General features: G+C 42.2%; 1 protein-coding gene across 1 annotated transcript in view; it reads left to right on the top strand.

Moving 5' to 3' along the window:
- Positions 1-4,691: 4,691 nt before the first annotated feature.
- LOC109066409 (inactive histone-lysine N-methyltransferase 2E-like) overlaps positions 4,692-12,760 on the top strand; it is a 35,654-nt gene continuing 27,585 nt past the window's right edge. Inside the window, exon 1 of the mRNA XM_042722219.1 lies at positions 4,692-8,923. The gene's annotated coding sequence lies outside the window, so the exon portion shown is untranslated. The remainder of the gene's footprint in view (positions 8,924-12,760) is intronic.

Below are 12,760 nucleotides of genomic sequence, written 5' to 3'. Positions count from 1 at the left end.
TGGGAATTAATTTTAAACCAGGCATTTTGGGCTTAGGGGACTTGGTACAAAACAACTACAACTCAGTAAGCAGTGCTGTCTAATACAGAAAGTGCTCCAATACGCCATTTACTACTGATCCTCCCCGAGCTGCGACAACATGGCGGCTCTGCTCTGAAACACGAGCACCGAGGAAGAAGAAGAGCTTAGTCCAGACGTCACCTTCTAACCTCCGCTTCAGCGAACACAAGAAACCGATCACTCGAGGCATCGGGCATCGCACGACGACGATGTTTGAACCCTCGGCCGGGATGTTTTCTGCACACGAGACGTTTCCTGATCGCCCCCAAAACAGGAAATGCGCTTCTTTTGTTGCAGCTCATATGCGGCTGTTATTGTGACGTAATGCGCGACTTCTCAAGAACGTCTCTGAATAGAACCGTGCCCTTTAAAAATTCCCCAAAACACACATGAAAGTATATAAATGAAATGAACTCCCGGCCAACATTGATTTTCGATGAGTCAGTTGAACGATTAAAGTTCGCCGACCGGTATGATTGCTGCACTGGTTTCAAAATAACGTACTTAACTGCGTGACAGTTTTATTCACGCGCATATGTAACGGATAATGTGTGCGTCGAACTATTTAAATCACAGTATTTGACATTACGACACACAAGGCTGTTCAAAATATTACTCTTAATAAGCAAATCCTGTAATAAACAGCACTACATATGCCTTTGTGATGTCTTAACTCGTAATTTGTCACGTCATGCTGCTAGGCCCCACGTAATTACGTCATGACGCAGAAGAAAAAGAATCACTGAATCGTTTATAACCGGTTCTTTTGAACGAACGTCCAAAACACTGCTTTTATATTCCGGTGCTGGAGGCGACAAAAGCACATCAGGCTTTTTCGTCGCCAGCGTGCATGTTTAAAACACACGGCTGATGATGTAACGTTACTCTCACGGCGCTGAATCCGGTTTTCGGCGATGATATTTTCTGGAAAGCCCGTGACCCCGCCCTGTGCGCGCTTTGTGTAGTGCCGCGAGGAGCGCTGACGCCATCTTCTTGCGATTTTTGTGACGCGACACGAGCTAATTTTGTATGGAGAGCAACTCCGTGAAAGGGCTCTTCTAAAGCGCCGTGTTTCAGAGATCCGCTGAGATTAAAGTTAATGAGAGTTGGCGTGAACGGCGCCCTACTGTCGTCCACAAACAAACACGGTCGGCTCTCCGGTTGCGCCGCTCGCCCCTCTCAGCTCAGAGCCCGCCCACAAATGGAATTCAGATGATGTCATCTGTAGCCAATCAGCGCCGAGAAAACAGGACGATACGCGTTTTATTGGTCAAGGGCAATGTCATTCATTCTTTTCAGGGAGGCGGGGGATGAGCGGAGAACATCGCCATTTTGAAAGCGTAACAAAATGAACTATACTGACACTGAAATAATACCCTAGCTCCAGAACTGGTTGAAACGTAGCCCGTCTTTACGTCCATCTATAATCACAAACGTCCCGAGAGTTAAACCCTGAAGATGATTTGACTGGCGTAGAAGGCAATCCTGTGCGATACAACAGCTCGGTTCAACTATCTCTTTAGTTTCGGGTTCCTGTCAACTGTACAAATTCGATGATCGGCGCGTCACATCGCAGCTTTTTGCTTTGTCTTGCTGTGTTTAATCTCCACTCTGCGCTGCATAGCTCTTCAGCTGCTAGTGGATGGTTTTATAGCACAGACTGCGCATGCGCAGGAGGATGCTGTTTAGATCAGCTCAGTATGGGGGAGGGGTGTCTGTGTGTAGATGTGAGTTGCTCGAACGAAGCCTTCTGGTTGAACAGCAACATTTGGAGACCGTGCAACAATATGATATCAATGTATGCGATGTGTATATACACATATAAAGTGTATAGGTGCATTGCATCAACATGAACTTGATGGAAAATGGGAAAAAAGGAAAGTACAACAACAACAAAACAAAAGAGTGGGTTCTCTGGAAATATTATCTTTTCATTACAATCTGCAGATGTTTTTGTTTATTATTGTGGTCATCCCACTTCAGTTATCAAAAAAAGAAAGAAATTCTGCACTTGTGTAAAGGGTTACATAACCGATTTGCAACCATTTTCTGTTTTGGGCCTCACAAGTAGGTGTTCATATTCAACTGTAGTAGGCAAAGACTTGTGTAGGCTGCCTTCGGCTTTGTTTTCACTCAGTTCTTGTATTTGGCTCTTATTATTTCATATATGTTTTGACATACATTTTGATACTGAAAATGGAGGAAGAGATTCCATAATAAAGGAAACACATGTAGGGTTGACGATAACACTTCCACATCAGGAACCGATATATATAAAAAAATAAGACCATGTACACATGCAGATACAAATGTGAAATTCTTCCTTTATCATTCTTGTATTTTAGGATTTCAGACAAACTTTGGGATCATTTGTGCTAGGACATGAATGTAACCTCTAATCATGTGACTTGCATTATATTATGGTATGGAGGTTTTAGTTCATTAAGTGCATCAACTTGGTTTTTGAGGTTCCCTTTTCTTTTTTGTATACAATGAATTGGAGTTAATAATGTATTCCTATTCATTGACTGTTATTAGTAATTGAGGGTCCTTCGCAGTGATTGGTCGTGCCGTCTTTTTAATGTGATTGTGCTCACAACTGTATATTTAAATATACCCGATGAAGGTTGCGAGACCAAAACGTTGTCAATAAAAACTGTTTTTGATATTTTTGCAAGTATTGGTAGTGTGTGGGATTTCACTTTTTCTTTTTGAGATTTCAGTGTAGACACACTACGCACATTATTTATACTACAATACGACAAGTACTCGAAACGGGGCACCCTATAACTTATTATGGCAGTAGTTAGATTTGCTCTGGCGCATTTATGTAAAATCTAATTCAGTTTGGAAGTCCTTGTGTTAAGATTATAATAATTATTATTACTACAATTACATTCATTTTGTAATTAAATAAGGTAATTTAGTTACATGTACTTCCCAACACTGCTCACCATAATCTGTATTTTTATCCATTATTTTTTCCCTTCTAGGCTGAGCCTAAAATCAAATAAATATTAAATAAAGATCATGTTCCATGAAGACCTTCTGTAAATTTCCCACGGTAAATATATCAAAACTTCATTTTTGATAAATAATATGCATTGCTAAGAGCTTCATTTGGAAAGCTTTAAATGTGATTTTCTCAGTATTTAGATTTTTTTGCACCCTCAGATTCCAGATTTTCAAATAGTTGTATCTCGGCCAAATATTGTCCCATCCTAACAAACCATACATCAATGGATAGCATATTTATTCAGCTTTATTTATTTTTTGTTGGTTTTGTGGTCCCGGGTCACATATTTTCAATGAGTCAACTGAACTGTTAATTCTAAGCAGTTGTCGATTAAAGTTACCCGACCAGTTATATATGCTGCACTGGTTTAAAAAAAAATATAAACACGCATATGTAACGGAGTTGACTTAAATACCATTTTACTATGAAAATGTTTGCAACAAACTATTTAATCACAATATATGACATCTCATTACAACACACGACTGTTAAAAACCCTGTAATAAACAGCACTGTGCCCCCACATATGCCTTTTTACCAGGGCTGCACAATTATGACAAAAATCATGATTGTCGATTATTCCCTTGAAATTGTAATTGCGATTATCGCAATTTACACTGAATGATGTTTATACCATTGTTTGATGCAACTGTGTGCCGTATTTTTATATGAAAATAAGCTTAAAACACTCTAACTGAAAAACTTTCAGTGCTTTTCTATAGTATTAAGCCTCAAATGTCAAATATACATCGGATTGGTTTGTTCTTTAAATTATAAAAAAGTAAAAATATGAATGGTATTATAATGTTACACTAAAATTACTAAAACTAAAATTAAAATAAAGGGAAAATCCCTTAAGATAACATGTAGAAATAAAAAAAAGCATCTTAAGCACGCAGAATAACATATGTGGACTCGTGGACCGCTTTGAACGAATAATCGTGGCATCGATACTTGTAATCGCGATTAGAAATTTGATTAATTGTGCAGCCCTAGTTTGTAGGCAAATTAAGTCCTGTCCTAACAAAGCATGCATCAATGGGAAGCTTATTTATTTAGCGTTCAGATGCGGTATAAATCTCACTTTCAAAAAACTGAACCCCTATGACTGGTTTTGTGGTACTGCGGGCTTGCTATGTTGGGACTGTATTATGGTGCTCGCCGCGGATGAACTCTCCCTCCGCCCCTGAGGTTGTGCTCCGGGAAACCCCGCGGATCGGAGGCGGAGCGCGCAGTGACAGAGAGCCGGGGGTGAGCGGGGGGAGGCGGGGCCACGGCACTTCTGCCAGGGCCGCCATTTTTGCACAGGGAAAAGAGACAGGATTGAAGGGATCCAGTTTCTAACTGTCGGCACAGATATGGACAAAATTGTCGGGGTTTAACAGTCTCTAACAGTCCGTTTGGATTAGAGCGCCACGAAGCGAAATACAAGAGCAGAACAGCGCGATCCGTACAGCTTTGTTACACATCCGCAGTGGAGAGCGAAGTATTGTTTTGGTTGTGTGGTAACTGTTAGACCAGGCGGCGGGGTCTCACCCGAGTCCCCCGTGTCTCTATTCACAGTTATTACAGTGAACATCAACGGTGAGTACCTGGCGTAATCCCACAGCTATCTGTTTGTTTATAAGAGACGGCTGGTTGATGCTAGTGGCTAAGTGACTTGCTGAAGAGGCTCCCATCCTTGTGTACGTTACATGCTGAAATTGTGAGCTTGTGTTATTAGTTTGGTACAATTAGATGTAATTACAACGCTGCTGTGCGTTTGTCAGCCCTCCTTTTGAGGTGTAAACCCCACCTGGCTTGTTGTAAAGAGGGCAATGCGAGCAGTGTGTGTCTTGCGTGTGTGTGTGTGTGTATGACTTAATTTAGCAGCTAAGGTGGCTAGCTAGCTCACACCCACCACCTTTAATGCCCCGCAAAAGGACAGATCTCAGATTGTAACGCTGTTTTATTGCGGGGCCGGGCAGAAAAGCTGCACACGAGAGCGGCGGAAACTCGTCGTCGTTGTTGGGAAGCTGCTGGCCGCGGCAGCAGTCGCGGGAGAAGTGCTAGCGAGTTAGCCGACCGACCAAGAACGAACCCGCTCGAGACTCCACTAATCTCTTTACACGCTGGGATGTGCAACAAAAAACTGCTCGAGAGTGTTTCCATTTCTGTGAAGTCGTGGTCACGTCCCACGATGCGTTGCTCCCGCCACTTATCTACTAACCCTGATGGCGATGTGCACATGTTTACAACCGTTTACACGTGTTTTGATGTGCGTTTTAGAGAATGAGAGGAGTGAAATGTTTAAAATGGCACGTTGTGCTCTGACAGAGCCTGCAACAACAGGGCTTTTGTTTACACCTATCAACTCCGGCTAACCATTCACTAGGTACACTCTTACCCCATACCTAGCCCACAAACACACGTTTTAAAGCCTATTGACTGGCACTGATTCGAAGCAGTAAGACCCTTAGTAAACACGATGTGATTTTAGGCTTGTTTTTGGACTTGCGCTAATCGCTGCGGAGAATATGACTGACTTAGTGCTGCTTAGCGTGATATTGTGTAGATTTAGCGTAGAGGACATACAATCAGCGCGTACTTAGTGTCTGTCTCATGTGTTTTGTGTGGTTGTGTGCTGATAATGAGTGCTGCAGGCGTGGGGGAGGGGTTCGGGCTCGGTTCATGTAGTCAGATCTGCTTTAGCTTCTCCTCAAACTGGACCGGAACCGCGCTGCCTCACCAGCGAACTGCGCAGTTACGCCGTTTGTAGTCAATAGACCGCATTTCGACGCGTTTGTAGGCTTAGAGCGATTTGTGTTCGGTATTTATTACTGGAAATTTGATTTATGCCTCCATGTAAGGTAATTAAACGCTCTAGCGTATCACATCGATGCGCATTAGCCTAGCAAGCTAAGCGGTTAGCTTCACCGACTAGCGGTTTGTGAGGATGTTGTTGAATTAACTTAGGCGACCCGACGCGGTTAGTTGAGCTCTGTAGACGCGCTAACCGATCATTTATCGATTTAAACGCAAAAAGAAGTAATTAAAACGCACTTTCCCCTCAGATAATCGTGTGTTGTGAGGTAAGCTAGTCGTCGTCGGTCAGAATCGCTAGCTAACGTTACGCAGAAACGACGCAAACACTTCGCTCCAGCACACAAACAGCGCATTTGACAAATAGATACTTAAGCGTGTGTGAAACGGCGGGTTTCTTGTTATCTTGGCCGTTTTCTGTCAAATTTCAGCGAGTCTTCGAGCGCAGTATTTCCTCTCAGATGCTTAGTGAAAATGGCGGATGAGTTGATGTTGTGGTAATGAAAGCCTCCACACCCCTAGATCAGCTCTCACACACACACACACTGCAGCGCCAACACACTCACCCACGGGCAAGTGCACAACACACACCAGAAAAACACGTCCACTGAACGCTTTAGCACATATGAGTGCGTTAGATGTGCGCCCGTGTTGATGAACCTTCATAGATGTATACACGACACAAATCATCTCATTCTGAAGCAAAGTGTCATAAACGACCAGTTGTTGTTGTCTTTACAGTGTTCAACAATATAGTTATTCCATTCAAATAGTAGTTTTCATATGGGATTAGAAGATAATGGTTGTCTTTGCAAGGGAAAGTGTATTTAAGGGTGTTTTAAAGGAACCAAATCCAGCTCACTTAAAGGGGACCAGCCAAAAGTGATCTCAGTCCTTTTAGTGTTCACAATATAGTGGACTCAAGAGAACCTGGTTCTTTTCAGCGCTTCAGTGGTCTCAGACCCTTTATTGTTCACGCCACAACTTCACAAGAACCCAGACTCGAGTCTGACCTGCTGGACATTTTGGAAGATGAAGTGGGTAATAATGATAATAAATCTAGCCTATATAAAAAAAAAAAATATACAAGTACTACACTGCTTAGTTCAACCGCAAGCATTACTGTTATGCTGGTCCATTCAAAGCATACCGGGACTTCATTGCTTTCACAGATCACGAGGAAATTGAACTACAAACGGACCCACAAATGAACCGACGTTCAAATAAACTGAGGCAGTTATGTCTTTATTATATATATATACACACACACAGACACAAGAGTGAAGACTGTGCAGTGATTTTTTTTGTAACGTTTGATTTGATTTCCGTAGTATTTCTTACATGATGCTGTTAAATAGATCTGAAAAAAACTTACTGCAACGTATATTTTTTCAGTTGTCTCTCTTATATTGTTTCTCCTATTGTTATCTGCATCTTTGTTCTAATTTGTGATAAAGATGAAATAACAAAATGAACTTGATTATGAAGTAAAATGACTCATATTGCGAAATAAGGTTTTCATCAAACCACCCACCCCTAGGAAATTCTTTTGTGACTTAGTTTACCTTACTGGAAATTCATGACTGTGAAAGGCAGGGTTGTGTTGTACCAGAAACCTAGATGTGTGCATTGCCTCACCTAACGCATTAACAGGAAGCTAGATGTTTCTCGAGCTCGTGCACAACCATCTACTTCTTAAAACTACTCGGCAATAACAGCTTTGGTTTAACAGCCACACTGAGCAGTACGACTTTATTTGAGGATGCCGTTGAGTTTACTGCAGTATAAAAAGAGCGCAACCCACACGGCTGTGTCATATTTCTCTCATGATTACTGCTCCCTCCCTCCGGTCAGCGGGGAGTTTACAGGTCCAGAAGAATGTGGTTATTCATCAGAGTGGTTTGATGGGGTAAACATGGGCCCTAATGCGTAATGAATAGACAATGATGCTGCAAAAATGTAATCTTGATCTTGGATAGGAAGCAGGCGAGCGACTGCTCATGCGTAAACTGATAGCACATCATCGGGGGCTTCGGTTATCCAGCGGGTCAAGCCATCACGCTGCATATGAATGCTGATGTTTGAGTTTCATCACTCTTAATGTGTCCGGTTTCTCTCCCTCGGCCTGATGCATATGTTGTTGTAGCTTTTGAGGGCATGTGGAATAGCTTAATTAAAGGGTCAAGCTGTGAGATAACAGCTGTGACTCAATTGTTTCTTCTTTGACATTGACAAAGACCCCCCACCAGCTCTCCTTTCACCTCACATCCACTGGCCGTAGCATATGCATGTCTGTGGAAAGTTTGCTGAAGTTCACCTAACTGCGTGTTGGCCTCATCCTGTGTAACATATGCTAAATTCGTGTGTTTTTATCAATAGAAATCATTTACTTGCCACCTTTGTTAACCGCAGCGCCGTTGCTATATCTTTGGTTGTGTTTAGAAGGGCTTTCCGTAATAAAAACCAAGGCATTGCTCCAACAGCTTTCTGAAAATGCCAATTTGTGCATATTTCTTGTTGAAGCCAGTATGTGCTACATTTTTTTCCCTCTTAGCCAAACTGTGAGACCGGCCTCTGTGGTGCAAACTTTGGCAGCCACGGGTGAGATGAAGGTCTGAGATACTTACCAAACACATGCTTTGGACCTTTTTCCTTCAGGAGGACAGCACCGTGGCTGAGAATCAAGATGCACATTAAGAATGGATTTGCCATCTATTGTATAAAAGCTGATGTGTATTTTTTTTCTTTTCTAAAGCACCTTTTTTTGCATGGAAAAGCTCGCGCCTGTGCTTGCCTGCAGATAACGAGAGGAGCAGACCGTGTACAGTGCAGGCTGTGGTTTTCTGACAGGCGTTTCCTGTAGGTGGAGGTCCAATCGTTGGCATGTAGTGGTGTGACATCACAATGAGGCTGTGCAGCTGTGCAAAGAGGACGGAACATCAGCCTACGCACATCAACACACAGCTCACAACTCCGACAGCGACACTAGAGGGAACTGATCCATGCGGAGAATGAAGCAGAAGCGCGCTTGGCTGCGCAAACCTGGTTTGTTTTTAAATGATAAACGTAGTGCATTTCAACTACGCTGTCGTCTCATCGGACAGAAACATGGTGGATGAACTCGAAGAGTTCAGAATGAACACTCGATGGTGTCATGTTTTGCATAACCTGTCTTTTTTAAGACAGGGTGTGCATGGAAAGGTGAAGGTTGTGTGTGACAACTGATATAAAAAGTGAAGATTTTTATTGTATTAGGGTGTAATAAAGCTATTACTTTAGTAAATATTGACCTGAAAGATTAAAACGTGCAATTCTGATCAGCATAAACAGCTCGGCAGCAGCTGCATTCACCATCCTGTCTTATTCTTTGTCAGGTTGTCATGTCACACTCGCATTCTAGCCTGTGCATGGGTGACTCGACGCTGTGTGTGTGTGTGTGTGTGAGGTCATGGGCAGTGTCTGTTTGTTCTCCGTGTTGACAGAAGGATGGAGAAGTAAAGTACCTCCCCTCAGGAGAGATGGAGGTTTTAAAGGGGGAGAGAGAGGCAGGAGGCTCACAATCGCAGTCTCAGGTGACGCAGCTTATGCTCGCATTGCGCACACCGGGACACACACACATGCTAAAACTTGACAAAACACACTCCAAAACCTGTTTGCTCGACTCATAAATGTAAAAGATAGCATGTTTTTATATTTATCGAGCTGAGGTGTGGTTAAGCACGTATGCAGGTAGCTGGTTCCACCGGGAGGCCTGTTAGTGCCGTAAGGTCATGTGAGAGATGTGCAGGGAGGAGCTGTGGGCTCGGGTAACCTGTTTTTGTTTGCTGGCTGTAACCGAGCTCTCTCAACGGGCCCTACCTACATGACAGGTGTCCCATAGAGCAGACAGCACCTCATCCTACTCATTTATAAATGTGTGGATGTTATTGTGGGGTGTCCGTGATGTAATGGTGCGGGCCAGGTGTGAAATTGATCATGCAGCTGTGCCATCGTGAAGTCTGAGTGGCCTTTTCGCCCATGGCACTATTGCGACTGATTGATTCGACCCCTGCACGTCCATACGTATATGTACACTCTGATACTCCAAAACTGCCTTAAATATGAGGAAGGAAATTTGTCTTTGTTTGCCTCAGGGTTTTAGTGGTTTGTTTAGGCAGATACCTGAACAAACTGCTAAATGCACTGTAATTTCCTTGTTGTGAACAATTCATCTGTGCATATTTAAAAAAAAAAAACCTACTAACAATAGAAACCTTTCAGAAACAACATCGCAACAACCTAGCATTGTAGCTGTGAGTTTTGCTGTGACAAGCATAAGGGCTGGGCGGAAAATCGATAATGATAATTATCGCAATATGATTTTCCTCGATAAAATGATAGGAAGAGTTTGATAAATGTTCGATAATGTGTGAAACTGTTAAATTCAGCGAACAACACAAATGACTCTAATGACAAAATTAAAATAACATTTATACTACTTGTCTTTAGACATTCATACAAATATCTAAAAACCATATAGTTATATTTTTACCATGGTATTACTGAGGCGCTATATGTATGGTTTTAACTGATTATTATGAGTTAAATGTATGCTACTATTGAAGACTAATGTTTAATTAAAAAAAAAAAAAAACCCTCACCATATAAAAATGAGGTTGCTACAATTTTTACAGATATTGATAATGAATCAAAATTTGCATCTGCATCCTAACTCAAGCTACAACTACTATCAAATGTGCATTTCTAAGAGAGATTAAAAATCGAAAATTGAAAAGTGATATTATTATTATTATTATTATTATTATTATTAATATTATTAAGCAACACAAACCTGTTTCCTGATCTGAAACAATATCACTCATGCAGAAAATAAGAATTTCATTTTTTGTTAAGGAAAATTAACAATCTGGTTTCTACAGCTTTCAATTTGGAGCAAAAATCTGGCTATAAACTTGAAATAAATAAAGATTTGACATTTATCGTGATAATTATCGATTTCGACTGATATGAGAAAATTTTTTGATAATTTTTGAGGCCATATCATCCAGCCCTAGCAAGCATATTTCAAATTTTCTTCAGAAAATATAAAAATCTGGTTTTGTTTGTAACTCTAAATAAAACATAATTTTCTAGATGGGGGATGTGCATCATTGATTTTGTTTGTCAGCAGTCATCCTTATCTAATTTTAAGAATGTCAAGTGCCTCCTTTCTGACCACGGTGGAGGTGCACTTTTTGATGGGGTATGTGGTTGTTTGATTTTGTTTGTCAGCAGTCACAAAAGTCTAAGATAAAATACATGCCCAAGAAGTGTCCTTGCTTACTGGCCCAAGTCAAAAAAGCCCACCCTGAGGTCTCTATGAAATTCTGTCCTCACAGTTTTATTATTGACCAAGTTATTATCATCTCTGCAGCAATGAAGTTTAGCATGGTTGGTTTAATGTAGTAAACATCGCTAATCAAATATTGTATTCTAGTAGGCATGTCTCTCTTCTCTTCAGCAGCGAGAGCTGGCCACCATTGTGCCCCGATTGTGGCGTATTTGTCTCACAGGAACAGACGCTAACGAGGTGACACGACCTCGTACCTCATGCATCTTTATCAATGACAGTCAGGAAAAGCTGACGGCGTGCGTTCGTGCTTTTTTTGAGGCACGTGGTTGTGTAAAGCCCCAGTGTAGCGTAGGCTGCGATGACTCAGCCTGCGAGAATGGTGTGAAGTCACATCGCCGGGGCTAGCGTTTGGAAGCCTGCTCTATTTCCATCTCTCCCCGCTGAAAATCAGATCACGCGAACCAGGGAAAAAACGTCTGTGGGAGAGCGAGGGAGAAACGGGGAGAGAAAGGAGAAAACATGTTGACACTCCTACATGAGGCTGTGGGTTTCCCTGCCCGCTGTAGCGAGGGAGGAGCTTCCCGTACGACGTTGTGTCCATACAGAGAGAGGAGGAAAAACAGTCGCATTCAGCTGGTGGCTTCTGCGCCAGAATTCCCATCCTTAGATGGATCGTTCCACTGGAAGGACAGGACAGAGAAAAGGAATATTACACGATGTGTTACATAACATCACACCTGTTTTATATATTTTAGTTTTGAACGCTGCTTATCTGTGTTTATAGGCTATTTAAATGGCTTCTCTCTCCTCATGACCATTTAATTGGTCTCGTATTCCGCAGCCATCTCCCCCGTCCACCCCTCCCTTCCCCTCCGAGTGTCAGGGGTTTATTTAGGAAGTGCAGAGGGGAGGGAGAGAAATCCGGGTAGGGCAGGGAAGCGCTTTTCTTTCTTTTTTCTCCCTCTCTCTCTGGCTGTGTTCCTCATGAGTGGCAGACGGTTCTACTAAACTAAAGGAAATGGGCGTGTCGAAGGCAGTCTGAATGCTCGGATTTAGCCAGGAATGCTCTACTGTACTAGATTTTTCCACAAACTCCCTTTACATTTGAGGAGGGGGATTTTTGCTGTGTGTGTTTGAGAGGAAAAGAAAGGGTATGTCTGGCTCTTTGGAGAACATATGTGATGGTTATCTGTGTGTGTGTGTGTGTGTGTGTGTGTGTGTGTGTGTGTGTGTGTGTGTGTGTGTGTGTACGGAGAGGCAGTGCGCACGCGTGCATTCCGGAGCAGTGACGGCAGGATTGCCCTGCTGAGGCCAAGAAGAACAGACTCGGTGTGAGAAAGCTGGAAAGAGACCACTGTATGCTTTCTAAGGGAAATGGGTTTATTACACAACACAATGTTGTTATTCCTTCATGAAGAGGGCACGGTCACTTAGTGATAAAGTTCTTTTAAAAATGAAAATTATTTTGTTATTTATTAGGCGTGTTGTCGTTCCAAACCTGTATGAGTTGCTTTCTTATGTTGAACGTAAAAGAAGATATTTTGAAGATT

The sequence above is a fragment of the Cyprinus carpio genome, chromosome B4 (assembly GCF_018340385.1).
Source record: "Cyprinus carpio isolate SPL01 chromosome B4, ASM1834038v1, whole genome shotgun sequence".
In the NCBI taxonomy this organism is placed as follows: domain Eukaryota; kingdom Metazoa; phylum Chordata; class Actinopteri; order Cypriniformes; family Cyprinidae; genus Cyprinus; species Cyprinus carpio.
The sequence above is the reverse complement of the archived record's forward strand: the minus strand, read 5'-3'. Positions and strand labels throughout refer to the sequence as shown.